The sequence below is a fragment of the Otolemur garnettii genome, unplaced genomic scaffold, assembly GCF_000181295.1.
Source record: "Otolemur garnettii isolate 467f Iridium unplaced genomic scaffold, OtoGar3 scaffold00081, whole genome shotgun sequence".
Taxonomy (NCBI): domain Eukaryota; kingdom Metazoa; phylum Chordata; class Mammalia; order Primates; family Galagidae; genus Otolemur; species Otolemur garnettii.
In genome coordinates, this window is record NW_003852476.1 from 6,756,714 (window position 1) to 6,774,134 (window position 17,421).

General features: G+C 41.9%; 1 pseudogene across 1 annotated transcript; it reads right to left on the minus strand.

Annotated features, from left to right (window-relative positions):
- Positions 1-129: 129 nt before the first annotated feature.
- LOC100953693 lies at positions 130-2,483 on the minus strand (annotated as a pseudogene). The gene has a single exon (XR_001161482.2). The product of XR_001161482.2 is annotated as a vezatin pseudogene (transcript).
- Between the last annotated feature and the right edge of the window lie 14,938 nt (positions 2,484-17,421).

A 17,421-nucleotide genomic window follows, 5' to 3' on the forward strand; every position in this document is an offset into this window, starting at 1 on the left:
ACTCATAATAAATGTTAATGTTCTTATAACAGAATTATCCCAATTATCTTATGGTAGCAAATTCTGGCAAGAAATGATGATTCATTTCTTATTAAAAATACTTAAAGAATTCCCAAGATTGATCAATTGTGCCACAAATAAAACAGTTTATTCAAGAGAGCCCTTACCTTTCTCTTATTTTCCTAACAGATCTGCCATTTACAGGTAACTACTTAATTTCAGATCAGTTATTGAAACCAGGGTTCTTCCTGTAAATTCACATCTTAGCTTTATATTTAGTAAACTTATACTCATTCTCCCTTTCCAGTCTTGGAGCTAAACACTTTCATAAAAGGAATCTGAAATCACTTCATGTCAATCTTGGTTCTTAATTTTCTTCCATGTCATTTTTCTCTTCTTCATTTATTTGTTTTTCCTCCTCATCGCCATAAGTCTGTTCCTGCATGGTGGTAAAGGAGAGAGATCTAGCAGCCACTTCTGCGGCAAGGCCAGCAGTGAAGGTAAAATCTGGTGACAGCTGTAGCCGTGCCAGCCTCTGCCTGATACAGCTGTAATGAGTCCCTGCAAATTGGTGGGGCAGCGGCCAGGCCACCGCCATCTGCTTGTTGAGATTCACCTTCGCTTTCACATTGGTAATACATTCTTTCTTCTGCTCCTTGGAGGAGGATTTCATTTGTAGAATTGTCTTTATTTTCATCCTCTACAGGGTTTTCACATAAATACTCAGTCCTACTTAGTTCATTGTCAATAGTGGAAGGTTTACTATTTTCCTCTTCAGTATCATTTTTATCAACTTTTCCCATATCTGAATTCATTGATGGTTCTGAATTACTTACGGGTTCCACTGGGTCTACAGGAGACAAGGATTTCAACACAGCATGATCACTAAACAGTAATTGCTTCCACTTCTGCCGTTCTGCTTCTGAAGCTTTAAATCCCAGCACAGATTTCAATTCTTGGAGTACCCTCTTGGATTCTTCATGCTCACGCTTCTGTCTCTCTTTGTCTTCTTGAGACAAGTAATAAAAATCACCTTTTGTGAAATCACTGTCTATGTCTATATCATCTATATAAGCTTCTAATTCCTGCTGCTCAGGGATTGGATCTTTGTCTGCAATGTGCAGAGTGGGCTTCATCAAAGATGCCGTGGTACAGTGCGGGTTTTCACATGTTACTTCAGGGTTGCCTTTTTTATCTGTATTTCTTCGTAGTAGTTTGTCCACCTGAGAAATGGCCTCTTCCCAGCAACTGTTGCTGCTTGAACATGGGGCTGAATCAACTTTAATTTCTGTTCTAAGATCTGATAAGCTTCTGACACTAATTCTTGTGTTTCTTTAGTACATACGAGCTTTTCAAGTTCATCTTCAAGAATTATTACCTCATTCAGTAAAGCTTTCAGATGGAGCTGCAAGCTGCACACTGCTGTGTGAATGTTACTCAGTTCCCTTGACTTCTGCTGAGTTTTGGATAAACGCTGGGGTACTGACTGGTGCTGAGTTTCAAAGTACCGATAGAACTCATAGCTGCGCTTCAGCTCTTCCAAACAGGCAGAGTGTGCATGAGGTAGGCCTTGAATCACGTCAGATAAGATGCAATGAGGCAAAAGTGTGGGAGTAAGGAGGTGTCCAGCAGGTGAATTGGCTGTAGAAAGTAACAGGGCTAACCGTCTGAAGAACTCTGAACTCTGGGCCACCCAGAGTTGGAATAAAACCTTCAATGCAGGCAGGCTGAAGCCATCTGTAAAGTTATGCGCTTCTTCTTCTGAAATCTGCTCTTCACTAAGTCCAAGGCCCAGCTCCTTAAAAGGCACCACACAGATGTAGTTGGTTACATTGTCACTCTCAGAGTTCAGGGGGTAGTTTTTCAGCATATATAAGGTAGCTAGCCTTGCTGCTTGAAAGTTGGCTCTTACAGTTCTGTAGACAGCTTTCCGAAGACCAATGAGATGCTGACTGGGATGCTGTCCAGCTTTACTAAATGGGCAAGCAGCACTGACCCTGTCAAGCAAACAAATATTAGGGGTTGCCAGGGAGTGAAGTGTTGGCAGGTGTCCATTCCCCTGTTGTGGACTCTGCCCTGCAGACAGGATGCTGGGGTCAAGTAGCTCAATCAGCTCCACATCCTCTTGTAACAAGACTTCCTGTTGCAGGATGGTGTGTAGTGAGTCCAGTCGAAATCCAGTGTCCAACTTGTGAAGTAAGTCATCTTTCCTACTGCATCGAGAAAAAAAAATCCAACTTTTGATGGTTTCAGCCACGTTTAACAGGATGCCTTGTTTTGGTAGGACTCTTGAAGGAGACTTTTGTTGTCCGTCTGTTATGCATTTTTCTGTTTTTGGTGACAGAGAAGAACATATTTCAAAGTCTGTGTGTCCCAAATCCTGTAAGTACTGGTAAAGTGGAGAATTCTCAAAAACCACCTCTTCGTCAAACTCCGGTGTCATCCTTCTCCGCCATGCCACCAGCCTCAGCACGATGGGAAATGAAGCCATTGTTTTCATTTCTCAGGTGAAGTTCAAGTTGTAGTTGAGCCCTTCACCCAGGAGTGTGATTGTGCACATTTGGTGAGAACCTGCCAATCGCCCCACCTCTACTTCCTCCTTCCCTTTCCTCTTCTCTGCTCCCCGTCACTAGAATATACTTATGTTTTCTTCCATGTGAGTGTGTAGTTCTTTATATATTGGTTTCATATTAATATTGAGTACATTGGATACTTGCTTTTCCATTCTTGAGATACTTTACTAAGAAGAATGTGTTTCACCTCTCTCTAGGTCAATAGAGATGTAAAGTCTCCATCTTTTCTTGTGGCTGAATAGTACTCCATGGTATACATGTACCATACTTTGTTAATCCGTGCATGGGTTGATGGACACTTGGTTTGCTTCCATATCTTGGCAATTGTGAATTGAGCTGCAATAAACCTTCCAGTGCACATGTCCTTATGGGAAAATTATTTTTTTTTCTTCTGGGTAGATATCTAGTAATGGGATTGCAGGATCATATGGGAGGTCAACTTTAGTTCTTTAAGAATTCTCCATACTTCTTTCCCTAGAGGGTGTATTAGTTTGCAATCCCACCAGAATTACAAAAGTGTTCCCTTCTCTCCACATCCACACTAGCATCTGCAGTTTTGGGACTTTCTGATGTGGGCTGTTCTCAGTGGGGTTTGGTAATATCTCAGAGTGGTTTTGATGTACATTTCTCTGATGGGGAGGGACAGTGAGCATTTTTTCATGTGTATTTATTGGCCATTCATCTGTCTTCTTCAAAGAAGTTTCTGTTCAAGTCTCTTGCCCCCTTAAAAAGGGGATTGTTGATTACTTTAAGTTCTCTGTAGATTCTAGTCATAAGTCCTTTGTCAGATTCATAGCATGCAAGTATGTTGTACCCTTTAGTTGTGCTCTTAGCTGTGCAGAAGCTTTTTAGCTTAATCATGTCTTATTTAGTTATTTCTGACATTGCTGCAATTGCCAAGGGGTCTTTTTCATAATCTTTTCACAGGTTGATTTTGTCAAGAGTTTTCCCCACCCTTTCTTCTAAGATTTTTATTGTTTCATGTCTTAAATGTAAATCTTGTATCCAGCGAGAGTCAGTTTTTGTCAGTGCTCAAGTGAGAGGTGTAGGTCCAATTTCAGTCTTCTACAAGTGGCTGACCAGTTTTCCCAGCACCATTTATTGAAAAGAATAGAGATTCTTTTCCCCAATGTATGCTTTTGTTTGGTTTATCAAAGATCAGATGGTGATATGTGGCAGGGTTCATCTTTAGGGTATCTATTCTTTTTTTTTTTTTTTTTGGCATTTTTTTGGCTGGGGCTGGGTTTGAACCCACCACCTCTGGCATATGGGGCTGGCATCCTACTCCTTTGAGCCACAGGTGCCGCCCTAGGGTATCTATTCTATTCCATAGATCTGTATCTCTATTTATTCTTTGGTAACATGATACCTCAAGATTTTTTTTTATTTCTTAAAATTGCATTGGCTATTTGGTTTTTCTTTTCTGCGTCCATGTAAAATGAAGTACTATCTTTTCAAGTTCTTCAAAGTATGACATTGGTGCTTTGATGAGGATTGCATTAAATCTGTAGATCACTTTGGGTAGTATGGACTTTTAACAATGTTGATTCTTCCCAGACAAGAGCACGGTATGTTCTTCCATTTGTTAATGTCATCTGCTATTTCTTTTTTCAGGGTTTCATAGTTCTCTTTATAGAGACCCTTCACATCCTTTGTTAGACTTTTTCTTAGATATTTCTTTTTCTTTGAAGCTACTATGAAGGGTATTGTGTCTCTGATTTGATTTTCAGCTTGACTGTTATTGGCATATTTGAAGGCTACTGATTTATGGATACTGATTTTATATTCTGAGATGTTACTGTATTTCTTGATCACATCTAGGGGTATTTTTTTTTTTTTTTTGAGACAGAGTCTCACTATGTCACCCTGGGTAGAGTGCTGTGGCATCACAGCTCACAGCAACCTCAAAGTCTTGGGTTTAAGTGATTCTCTTGCCTCAGCCTCCCAAGGAGCCGGGACTATGGGTACCTACCACAATGCCTGGCTCTTTTTTGTTTATAGTTATTATTGTTGTTTGGCAGGCCCAGGCTGGATTCAAACCTGCCACCTCTGATGTATGTGGCTGGAGCCCTAGCCACTGAGCTACAGGTGCTGAGCCACATCTAGGAGCTTTTTCTTTGTGTCCTTTGATTTTCCAGGTATAATCATGTCATTTGCAATGAGAGAGAGTTGGACATCCTCTGTTCTCATTTGTATATCCTTGATCTCCTTCTCTTGCCTCATTGCATCGGCTAGGACTTCCAGCTCTATGTTTAATAGCAATGGTGATAGTGGGCATGGTCATCCTTGTCTGGTTCCATTGCTAAATGGAAATGCTTCAGTTCTACTCCATTCAATATGATATTGGCTGTGTGTTTGTTGTCACTGGCCTCTATCATTTTAAGAAATGTCCCACCTGTGTCCCACCTATGCCTACTTTTTAGATGTTCTTGTGCCTAAATGAAGACATGCCTTTTCTTCATTTATTGATAGAATCATATGGTCTTTATTTTTTATTTTATTTATTTATCCTCCTATTGAGGGTCTTTTGTGTTTCTGTGGTATCTGTTATTATTTCCCCTTTTCCATTTCTGATTGAGGTTATTAGAGATCTTGATTTTCTGTTTCTGGTTAGTCTGGCCAAATATTTATCAATTTTATTCAAAGAACAAACTTTTGTTTCACTGGTCTCTCGAATGGTTCCTTTGTTCTTGATTTCATTTAATTCTGCACTGACTTTGGTTATTTCTTTCCTTCTGCTCAGTTTGGGGTTGATTGTTCTTCTGTTTCCAGTTTCTTGAGATGGTCCATTAGATTTCTGACTTTGTCTCTTTCTGTTTTCTGGATGAAAGCATCTAATGCTATAAATTTGCCTCTTAGGACTGCCTTTGCAGTATCCCACAGGTTTTGATAGCTTGTGGCTTCATTATAATTTTGTTCAAGAAATCTAATGATTTCTTTCATTATCTCATCCTCAAACCCAGCTTTTGTTCAGCATGAGGTTACTTAGTTTCCATAACTTTATGTGGGTATGAAGATTTCTGTTGGTGTTGAGCTCAACTTTTATTCTGTGATGGTCTGAGAAGATAAAGATATACTTTCTGTTCTTTTAAATTTGTTGAGTTTTTATTTATGTCCTAAGATATGAACAGTTTACTTAGTTTTATTAGGATTAAATATTTTGTATATGTCTGCTAAGCCTATCTGTTTTAGGGTCATGTTTAAGTCCATTGCTTCTTTGCTTAGCTTCTGCTTGGAGGATCTGAAGTGTCAGAGGGGTCTTGAAATCTCCAGCTATTATGGAGTTGGAAGATATCAAATTGTTCAGATCATTTAGGGTTCATTTTCTGCATCTAGGTTTGTTTAGGTTCTGTGCATAGATGTCAACTACTGAAATCTCTTCATGTTGTATAGTTCTCTTGACCAATATATAGTGTCCATCATTGTCTTTCCTTATTTTTGTTGGTTTAAATTCAATTTCAAATAAGATTGCAGCCCTCCTTTCTTTTTTCTGATATCTATTTTCCTTGAATATTGTTTTCCATCCTTTCACCCTAAGTCTTGTTTTATACTTAGGTTTTTTAGATGCATTTTTTTTTTGAGACAGGAAATATTAAGGTTTAATTTTTTTATGCAGTCAGCCAGCCTGTGCCTCTTCAGTGGGGAATTCAAGCCATTCACATTTATTGAGAGAGTTGGTAGGTATGGTGGATTTTTTTTAGTCTTGTTTTGTGGAGGTCTGTTGCTTAGTTTTATCCCTTCCACCTTTGTGGAAGTTAGGCTTTTGGTATTTAATTTCTGGGTATGTTTACTTTGGTGATGGACCATGGTGCTGGTCAGTATGAAGAATGTGTCTAAATACTTCCTGTGGAGTTGGTCTAGTTGTCCCCAAATTTCTCAACGTTTGTATGTCAGTAAAATAGTTGATTTTTCCAAGACAAATGAAACTCAGTTTAGCAGGATAAAAGATTCTGAGCTGAAAATTATTTTGTTTAAGAAGGTTAAAAGCCAATGACTACCCTCTTCAGGCTTGAAAAGTTTCAGCTGAAAGGTCCACTGTCATTCTGCTATTTTTCCCTTTGTAGGTAAGACTTTTTTTTTTTATGCCTGGCTGCTTGCAAAATTTTCTTTTTCATTATGATTTTGGCAAAGTTAATTATAATGTGTCTTAGGAGATGCTTTGTTTGAATTGAGTCATGCTGGGGTTCTAAAAGTAACTACTGTAGGAATTTCTTTGTCTCTTAAAATGCTTGGGAAATTCACTATATTTCTTAAAGTAGAGCTTCAGTGCTTTTAGGACTATCTTTTTCTCCTTCAGGAATCCCTATAATTTGAATGTTTTGGGATAATCCATAACTCTCTCAGGGAATATTCTGTTTTTGTTCTCTCTTATTTTTTTTCTGCCTCTTTGAATGATTGTTTTAGTTCAAAGTCAAGTCTTGTCTTTGATTTCAGAAATTCTTTCTTCTTCATGTTCTACTCTATTACTGAAGCTCTCTACCATGTTTTGAAGCCCCTTGAATGCCTCTTTCAATTTCTTAAGCTCTGCTGTATCTTTCCTAATTATGTCCAGATCCTTGGTGACTTTGTTTTTAATTCCACTAATTTCTTGGAACAAGTTTTGGACTACTTTTTAGATTTCTTTTTCTATTGTCTCCTTAATTTCATTCATCTTATTTGCCATCCATATTCTGAATTCTGTTTCTGACATTTCAGCAGTTTCTCTGTTGATATTTTCTGCTATGTCTCCCTTGTAATCTCCTGAGGGAGTTGATCTGCTCAGATTTTTCATGTTGTCAGGATTCTTCTGTTGGTTCCTCCCTATATGTATTTTCAACTTATTTTTTATATTAATTTTACTTTTTTTTAGCTGAAATTTTAGGTTGTATCTAATAGTTGTTGAGAGATTGTTGGGGATTCTTACCTAGAGACCTGTTTGCCAACTAAAACTAAAACAAGTAGTCCAAATGGAATTCTCCATCTCTTCACTTCTGACTGTTGAAATGAGTTAGAGTGTATATCTCTGGCCCTTCTGGTGCATAGCCTTCTGAAGCTCCCTTTTGGGGCTGCAGCATGAGATTCCTTGAGGGCTAGCCTTGCTTTTTCCAAGTTGGGTGGAGTAGCACTTGGGTGCAGACCACCAGGTGTTCCTAGGCTGGGGATGACTCTTGGTTAGCTTGCTGATCTCTCCTAGTATCAGCCTGCCCTCAACCCAGTTTGAAGAAACCTTATAATTTTCCAAAGTTCCTGCTGTAAAAGATTTGGCTCCCCTTTCCCCCCACAACTGGGGGTGGGGAATCTGTGGGCCACGCAATTGCTCCCATGCAATTTTCTGTCCCATGATGGCGTGAATGTCCCTTGTACAAAGAAATTCTAAGTGCTGGGGTTTTATGCTGGACTCCTGTCTGCAACTGACTGGATACACAGCAGTCCTCACCACTGGTTGGGGGAGGGGAACCATGGCCTGCCTCTGCTTCCTGGACCTTCCCAGGGCAGGTTTGCCTAAGGTGGGCCAGTCTCTCTCCAAGTTGGGGTTGGGGAGGGGGGAGCCAGGAGAGGCCTGACAGCCACTGATGCTAGGTAGAGCCACTCCAGGGGGCAGGGAAAAGGTCCCTTCTAGCAGAAGGGACACCCAGGAGGGACTCTACCTTGTAAAAGTCAGCCAAGCCACAATTTCCTCCTTTGGGTGGGAAGCAGAAAACGTTCAGTTCACTGGACCACACAATGCAGAAGAACCTCAGAGACCTGCCAGGCTTGTTAGGGAGGCAGGACATATTCCCCTCTCCTCGTGACCAATTAAGGATCTGGCCAGTTGTGGTGAGGGAGAAAGTGGCCTCTATGATCCTTGGTTACCGGGTCTATCTGGTTGGAGTTTCTTCATGTTTCTGGTGTCTGGCAGTGGGACAGATTCTCCAGAATCCCAGCTGGCCAGCTGGTTTCACACTCTAGTTGCCAAGTGCTAGGAGGCCGGCCTCTGCAGGGGGCAGTCTGTAAAACAGACCAAAGAGAAAGGGGGAGGTGGGTCATGGGCACAAGGTGACAGAGACAAAGTTTATTTACTTTTCTGTCAGGTGGGATGGGGACTCAGAGGGTGGAAATTCCTAGGTGCAAGAAAGCCAGGGTTTCGTGCCTCTGTCCTGAGGGCTAAGAAATCCTGTATTCTGCTCTGCATGAAGAGCCCAGGGAAAGCCCCTGGGAGGGGAAGGCCTCACCCTTACCCCTTTGTTCAGTACTGGGTTCCTTTAGTCCTTTCACTCCATAGCTGTTCTCTGTTTTCTCCCTTCCTCTTTCATGCCTTCATTTGTCTCCATGGGGATGACTAACGCTTTGATTTCTTTTCCTTCTGTTTGACCCCTCAACTTTGACTGCTCTGAGTTCACTTCAGTTTAACTTTTCTCCTTCTGGCCTTTTGGAGGAAGCTGTCTCTAGTCAGCCATATCACCGGAGGCCCCTATATAACTGTTTTGAATTCTTTTATTTATGCTTACATGTTAAAAGTGCAATTCTAGAAAGCAATAATGATATCCATATGCAAAATAATATCCTGGAGTATGGTAATGGCACCCCCTCCCGCTGCCTCCTTCCCTGGTTGCCCCCTCATTGGAGGCACTGCAGCTGCAGGAGCCTCTAGCCTGCCTGATGGCATTGGACACTATTACCACCACTATCTTAAAGGTTGAGATGCTGCCCATGGCAATGTGACAGTCAGCATCGGGACCCTGGGGATGGAAGGGTGGTCCCCGTTGGAAAGGAGGGTGGGAGTGGCCATGCAGTGGCACTTCCTTCTCTTGTGAGAGGCACAGGGCCCAGAGCCAGCCTGTGTGGAGAAGCCTGGAGGGAGCCCAGGGGGCAGGTGACAGTGGTCTGGATGACCTGAGCATCTGACTGCCTACAACTGTCCCCTCCCAGTCCACTCTCATCCCCACATCCTTTCGTTTCCTATTCCCACCTATGTGGGAGCCCTCTCCACCGAGAACTCTGATGGGCTCAATTCCCAGGAAGCTGTTATGAGAGACCAGGGCCAGCCCTGCCTACTCTGTGCTCCTGATGGTAGATCCCTGCCCTTTCCAGGCTGCTGCATCTCTCATGCAGCTGGGTCCATAGGAGGCTCCCAGGACACTGCGCGGAGGAGGTAGCCTTCCCTGATGATACCCCTATGAAGTACCATGCATTTCTATTTACTAGACTGTGACCATCTTGAGCAATCCAGATCTTGGGCACTCAGTAATGTCAGAAAGAACAATATCAGGCTTTGTAAAACTTACAGATCCTACAAATCACCCAGGGAACAGGTTAAAATGAGACTCCTGAACCAAACCCAAATATACAGAATCAGTTCTCCAGGAGAAACACCTAGGTATCTGTTCCACTAACAAACATGCTAGATGATTCTTCTGACTGGAAAATTTGGGAAATTACATCAACTCAATGGTTCAGACAAGTCATAAGCTCAAAATTACAGTCTATGGGCTCAGATCCCCCTGAGCTTTCATGTTTTACTTCCAGGTACCCTCACAGACAGAAACTTGATGAGGACTGAGCCCCAAGGTCCTAACAGTGGGTACTAGGAGAACCAGGTCTCCCAGCTCAGGGATCTTCCTTTTCAGTGAGGTGTTCTGGGGGCCTCAGAATGGTACCAGCTGAGAGAGAGGCAAGGCAGCCTGGAAAAGGTAGGCAGGGCCAGCCCTTGCCTCTTACACCAGCTTCCTGGGAAATAAGCCCAATGGGATTCTTAGTGGAGCAGCTGTGGCCACATTCCCATTGATGGATGTGAATGGGAATAGGAAATGAGAGGATGTGGGGATGAGGCTGGGCTGGAGAGGGGACAGTTGGGGGAGGTCAGGTGCTCAGGTTATCTAGGCCCCTCTCACTGGGCTCGCTCCCAGTTTCTCTGGAGCAACCAGCTCTGAACCTTGCACCTGCTGAGAGAGAAGGAGGTACTACTGTGTGACCACTTCCCCCCTCCTTTAAAAACTTAAAATGAAAGGTATTTTTCCTGAAAGTTAGGGCCCAAAATATGGTTGTGTATTATACACTGGTGTGCACTATACGCAGCAAAGTATAGTTTATTGGGTTGGTTTGAATGTGAATGTCTCTAGTTCTTCTGTTTGCCCTGGTGTGTGTTGATAATAATTAGTGAATCAGAATATTCTTATGATTACACTTCAGGTCAATATGATATCACCCCACTGGTCCCCTACCCTTCTTCCTTTCCCTTATCTTTTTTCTTCTTCTTTTTCTTTTGTGTTTGCTCTGTTGCCCAGGCTACAGTGTAGTGACCTCATTACAGGTTGCCACAACCTCAAGCTCTTGGGCTCAAGCAATCCTCCTGCCTCAGACTCCAGAGTAACTGGGAACACAGGTGCCCACCACAATGCCTGGGTAATTTTTCTACTTTTTGTAGAGATGGGATCTTATTCTTGGTCAGGCTGGTCTCAAAACTCTTGAGCTCAAATGATCCTCCTGCCCTGGCCTCCAAAAGTCCTAGGATTACAGGTGTGAGCCACCATACTTGGCCAATATTTTCTCTAGTATTGACCTGTGACATGGTTAAAGGGCTGAACTGGCTGTTATGAAAAAAGCAATTGCTCTGAAGGATTATTATTATTATTATTATTTTTTGAGACAGAGCCTCAAGCTGTCCCCCTGGATCGAGTGCTATGGCATCACAGCACACAGCAACCTCCAACTCCTGGGCTTAAGTGAGTCTCCTGCCTCAGCCTCCCAAGTAGCTGGGACCACAGGTGCCCACCACAATGCCCGGCTATTTTTTGGTTGCAACTGTCATTGCCCGGGCTGGATTTGAACCTGCCACCTTAGGTGTATGTGGCTGGCACCTTAGCCACTTGAGCCATAGGCGCCAAGCCCTGAAGGATTATTTTAAAATGCAATATTTATTTTTCATTTGAAAGAAAGTTAATTAGTATTTTTTAAAACTCTAATGGATGCTGCAAACACAGAGGTTTATTTCCTATTGCATTACTGATGATTGAAAATATGGAGTTTGACATTTTTTGTTTTTTAGTTGTCTCAAACAGAGCTTTGATATTAGAAGAATTGAAATAATTTTGGACTCTTGAGTCTTTGGAACCCTTTAGGGGCTGGGAATCTTTCCACTGTTGCTATATTCAAGGCCAATTCTTAAGCCACAATAGGGATGATCTGAATGTTTGTGTTTCCCCAAAGTTCAACTTCATTTTCAAAACAGTAGGTGAAAGCCTACTCCTCAGGGTGATGAAGTTAGGAGGTTGGGCTTTTGAGAGGTGATTAGGTCATGAGGGCAGAACCCTTATGAATGGAATTAGTGCCCTTATAAAAGAGGCTCAAGCGAGCTCATTTTCCCCTTCCACCACACGAGGACTGTGAGATGGTACCATTCATGAACCTCACCAGACAGTGAACTTGCTGACACTCTGATCTTAAACTTCCCAGCCTCCAGAACTGTAAGAAATGAATTTTTGTTGTTTTTAAGCCACCCAGATTATGGTATTAAACAGATGGACTAAGACACCTATATGTTGCAAATAGGGAAACCCAGACATAGGGAACAAATGAATTCTTAAGGAATTTTCCAGGAAATAGTGGGAGCACAGTTTACTTTTAGAAATCTTTCAGTTTGATTGCCTTTGGAATTGCTAGAATTTCCCATGGATCTTTTATTTCACCAAGGACATGAAATTTGATTTTTTTTGTTTGTAGAGACAGAGTCTCTCACTTTATCGCCCTCAGTAGAGTGCCATGGCATGGATCTCACAGCAACCTCCAACTCCTAGGCTTAGGCAATTTCCTTGCCTCAGCCTCCTAAGTAGCTGGGACTACAGGTGCACCACAACACCCAGCTACTTTTTTGTTGCAGTTTGGCTGAGGCTGGGTTTGAACTCTCTACCCTCAGTTTATGGGGCCGGTGCCCTGCCCACTGAGCCACAGGAGCTGCTCTTAATTTTTGATCTAAATGTCCAAATGAGATTAATGTGTGCTTCTACATGTACATATGTATATGTACATGTATATTTTTCCAGAAATGTGTTCGTAAGATTGAAATAAGGTGGTATTATTCATCATATAACTTTAAACTTAGGTTCCTGATCATACCAGTGTGAATTAATATGTTTATATATCTAGTGATTATTGCATAAATAGCACAATTTTGTTGAGTAAAACATTTCAAATATACTCCAATTATTTTTATAATCTCTTTAGCACTTTCTAATTCTTTATGATACCATGAACATACACGTGTGAGCAGATACACTTACAGTGACCTATCCCTATTGTGGGGATGCTCTTGTCATTATCACTGTAGTAAAAAGTAGTAAGCTGACTGGCTTATGCTTGTGCCTTTCCTTTTTCTACAATGGTTACAATGTCACTGCTTTGGTTTGCCAAGCTAGCCAGTCAGCCCATCTTGGATTTCTATTATAGATTTGTTTAGAGAGAAAATTGGCTTCCTTGTGCTCCTTTGACCAATTTAGCAGCATAAAGAAAGAGAGGAATCTGAATTTGCCTTCCTAGAAATATACACATCACTAATGGTTACTACATCATGAATATATATGTGTATATACATTCATACAGAGAAGCAGTTTTCTGTAGTGTTTTTCTCCATACTTACCTAAAGTTTATAAAACCATTGCTTAGCCCATGCTACGCCTGTTGCCTTGGGTTTTTCTCTCGTTGCACTTGCTTTTGTAGGAAATGGGGGAAGCAAGGTTATATGAGTGCTTTAGGTGCGAAGATATTTATTGATTGTTAGCTTGGTGTCCAGAAAGCTTTTCTCTTTTCCTAATTCATTAATCAAGTCAGGAGGTGACACAGATAGAGGGCGTGTTTGCATTGCTCCAGTCTATACAATGCTCAGTCCAGGTTAATTTCCTAAGAAAGGTTAATTTCCAATCCTGCTGTTGGTGGATTATCACACTGTAGTTTTGTATGGAACTACAGACGTATACAGATGCTTCTTGACTTACAATAGGGGTATATGCTGACAAACCCATCATAAATTGTGAATATTGTAATTAAGAAATGCATTTAATATACATAGCTTATTAAACATCATAGCTTAGCCTACCCTACTGTAAACATGCTCAAAAGACTGACATTAGCCTACACTTGGGCAAAATCACATAACACAAAGTGAATTTTATAGTAAAATGTTAAAAATCATGTGTAATTTATTGGACAATGTACTCAAAATGAAAAACAGAATGATAACACAGGTAGTTGAACTATGGTTTCTATTGAATGTATATGACTTTCAGGTCATTGCAAGCTGAAAACATATGTTGAACCATTGTTAAGTCAGGGGCTGTCTGTATGTAGCAGGATGATTATTAAGTTGTTTGAAACCAGTATGAGCATAATTTATTATACCAGTAGAGAAGTAATTATGTTCTTATTTACTTACCAATTATCATACCCAGGCAAGGTTTTGTACTTTGTGTTTTGGGAGCTGAATCCAATGGACCCCACAGAAGGGAGTCCAGCCCTTTTGCAATAAACTCGAGGGGTTTGAATGAATCTAAAACTGACACAGCTGAAAAAGACACTCACAACTAACATTTCCAAATAACACCTGCATTTCACAACTGCCACGGAGATGTTATCCTGAAAGTCTGTGAAGGAACATGAGGGCTCTCTGGAAAGTATGCAGCCATGTAAGTCTCTATTTTATATACTACATGACTGGATGCTTTTATAGTTTCTGGACAGCCCTCATATGAAAAGGAGAGGGGAGAAATGTGTCTGGTGTGGCTGAGGGATGACAAGGGGGCTGGTGTGCCTGGAGCAGGGCGCATAAAGGGGAGAGGAGGAGCAATAGAGTGCAGGGGTGTGATGGGGCACAGTATGAGTGTTTAGACTGTCCTTTGCATGAGATTTGAAGCCATGAAGGATTTGACAACAGAAGTAATGTGATCCAACACACACTTTGACAGTATTGCTCTGGCTGCTTCTTTGAGGATAGACTAAAAGTGGGTGGAGGTGGCCTCACTAAGGTGGCATGGACACAGAAGGTGTGGTAGCAGGCCAGCAGTGGTGGAAGCGCTCATCTCTCATGAAGTATTTTACACATATGCAATTTTATACACACACACACACACACACACACAATCCTTTGAGGATACAACTGACAGGATCTGCAGACAGATTGAATACAGAGCATGAAAAAAAGATACTGAGGATCATTCTAAGGTTTTGGTCTGGAGCAAACGGGAAGTCATGGACACAGAGGGAGAGACACTGAAAGAAATGGGATTTGGGCAGGAGTTAAGATCAGGAATTTATTTTGAGAATACCAACTCTGAGATGTCTATTAAACATCCTAGTGGACGAGGTACTTAATAAGCAGTTGAGTGTTTGAGTCTGGAGTTCAGGGAAAACGACCTGGGCTTGATATAGAAATATAGAAGTCATCCACATTTTGGTGACATGTAAAGCCATGGTTTGATGTCACCAAAGGAGCAATCAAGGGCTTGGAGAAGGAGTGGCCCAGAAATCAGAGGGGAGGAACTAGCAGAGATGAAAAGGAGCAATCAGTGAGCAAATTCATGACAGTGTCCTAGAAGCCAAGCACAACTGTGTCAAGGATGAGGATGATCAGCCACCTTAACTGCGGTTGTTAGGTAAGGCTTGCCTTAGTTTGGGTTCCTCTAAGGCATGGACTGTGGGCAAAGTTTTAGGAACAAGTATTCATTTCAGAGGTGATTATAGGAATAGGAATGAGAGTGGGGAGATGAGCCAGCAGAGGAAAAAGCCAATGAAGGGTATCTTATTAGGGTGGTTGTTCTAGGGAGTCAGCTCACTTAGACATTTAAGAAGGATGCAGAATGCCACCAGAATTTTCTGCTCAAACCATGGGAAGCTGGGACTTAGTCAAGGGTTTTCTCCAGAATTCTAACTCCCCTTTACATTTGAGCTTTGCAGGCCCCTCTGGGAGAAGCCTTGAGGCTGAGAGCAGAGAGGGGTGAATGGGGTGCTATTAGGAATGCCGTTAGTGAACAGGGAACTGTTGCACCATGGCTGAAATCAGAGGTAGGCCCAGGAAATGTGACATGGATGACAGAGACAGTCTGCTTGAAAGATTGACAGGTGACTGGCAGATTTTACAAAGAGGGTGTTGTTGGTGACCTTGGGTGAGCAACCTGATGGAGTGGGGGGGCAAGGCTGACTGGAGCTAGTTAGGAAGGAAGAGGACTGGAGGACATGTACAGACAGCACTGCAGGGGAGCAGAGTGCAGAGGCTGGAGGGAGGTGGGATCAAGAGAGATTCATTCTTCTCTAAGATGGGAGAAATACCAGCAGGTATTCTGATGGAACCCCTCAGTAGAAAAGGAAGTATCTTTGATGTAGAAGAGAAAGAATTGGTGGAAAGTGTCCTTGAGTAGATAAGAGGTTGGAATCCAGTCTGTACATGGAGGGTTTGGCCTTAGATGGGAACATGAGGGGTTTGTCTGTAGTAAAGGGGGAGAAAGAGCATATGGGAGGTTGGTCCCTTCTGACTGCCTTTTGTTCCTTCTCAGTGAAAGGAAGCAAGGTTGTCAACTGAGAGTAAGTAAGAGGGAGGAATATGAAAGTAGAATTGCAGTGAAGTGGCTCGCTCATGAGCCCTTGGTTACTGGGCCATGAGGAGATGAATGCAGAAAATAAGCAAACATTTAGAAACTCACAGCAACTCCATCCAGGTTAATACAAAAAGAGTTGCAGAACATCTTCCTTAGTAAAGTATCACAAGAATCCAATGTACTCAATGCTAATATGAAACCAGTCGATGAACAACTAAAGGCTCACATGAGAGAAAAGCACAATTAAATTCAAGTGAGGAGAGAGGGGAGCACTAACGGGGGAGAGAGGAGGTGGGGGGGTGTTGGTGTGCTTCCACCTAACAGGCACACCTCCTGAGTGAAGGGCTCAGCTACAACTGGGACTTTACCTAATGCAAACAAATGTAACCTGATATTTGTACTTTCATATTAGTCTGATATAAAAGAAAGTTCCATCATTGGACATTGCTGTAACCTTTTAAGTGTGTTTTATAAAACTATACATAGTGCACGATGAATTGGAAATAAAAACACAACAGATAGTTTGAGAGGTACTGGGCGAGAACAGGAGAGAGTGGACCAGGAAAACATGGGGAAGATTGCTGCCCTGCATGCAGGGTCTGCCTGAGGCTTGTGGCCATTTGACTCACAGAGTGTTTTTCTCCAACCTGTTCAGCCATATTGATAAGGGTGGAATTGGCAGAGCTAGATTTTAGCAGGGTATAGGTTTAATGCAGTGGGAAGATGCAGGCATTTAGGAAGTATTCATATGAGGTGCACTGAGACCGGCCTTTTAAGCTGGGGAAAGAAGGAAACAAATAACAGGGAGGGTGAGAGACAGTGAGATATTGGTAGGATCCGTGCAGTGCAGGACCAGGAAAAAGTAGGGGTTGCCAGACTGGGAATTCTGGAAGGAATGAACCAGAAATATAGAACATGGTGATCAGAGAGTGGGATTCTTGATGAAATTCATCACAACACTGCTCACCAGCTGGGAAGTGATTCTGCATGTACACAGTGGACTGTTGGAAGCCAGTAGAAGTCTTATCTATTTCTGTGGACACAGAAATGTTCAGGATTTGTTAAATGAAAAAAGTAGCTTACAAAACAAGTTGCAAAATTTATTATTTTTCTGATAAAAATGTAAACATTGTAATTGCAGAATTCTTAACAGGGGCAGTATTTGGATAGTTGAATTACAAAATGCTTTTAACTTTGATAGAATTCTTAGATAAGCACACCTTGGAGATATTGGGGGTTCAGTTCCAGACTTACAATAAAGTGAGTATCACAGTGAAGCAAGTCACATACATTTTTTAGTTTCTGAGCAT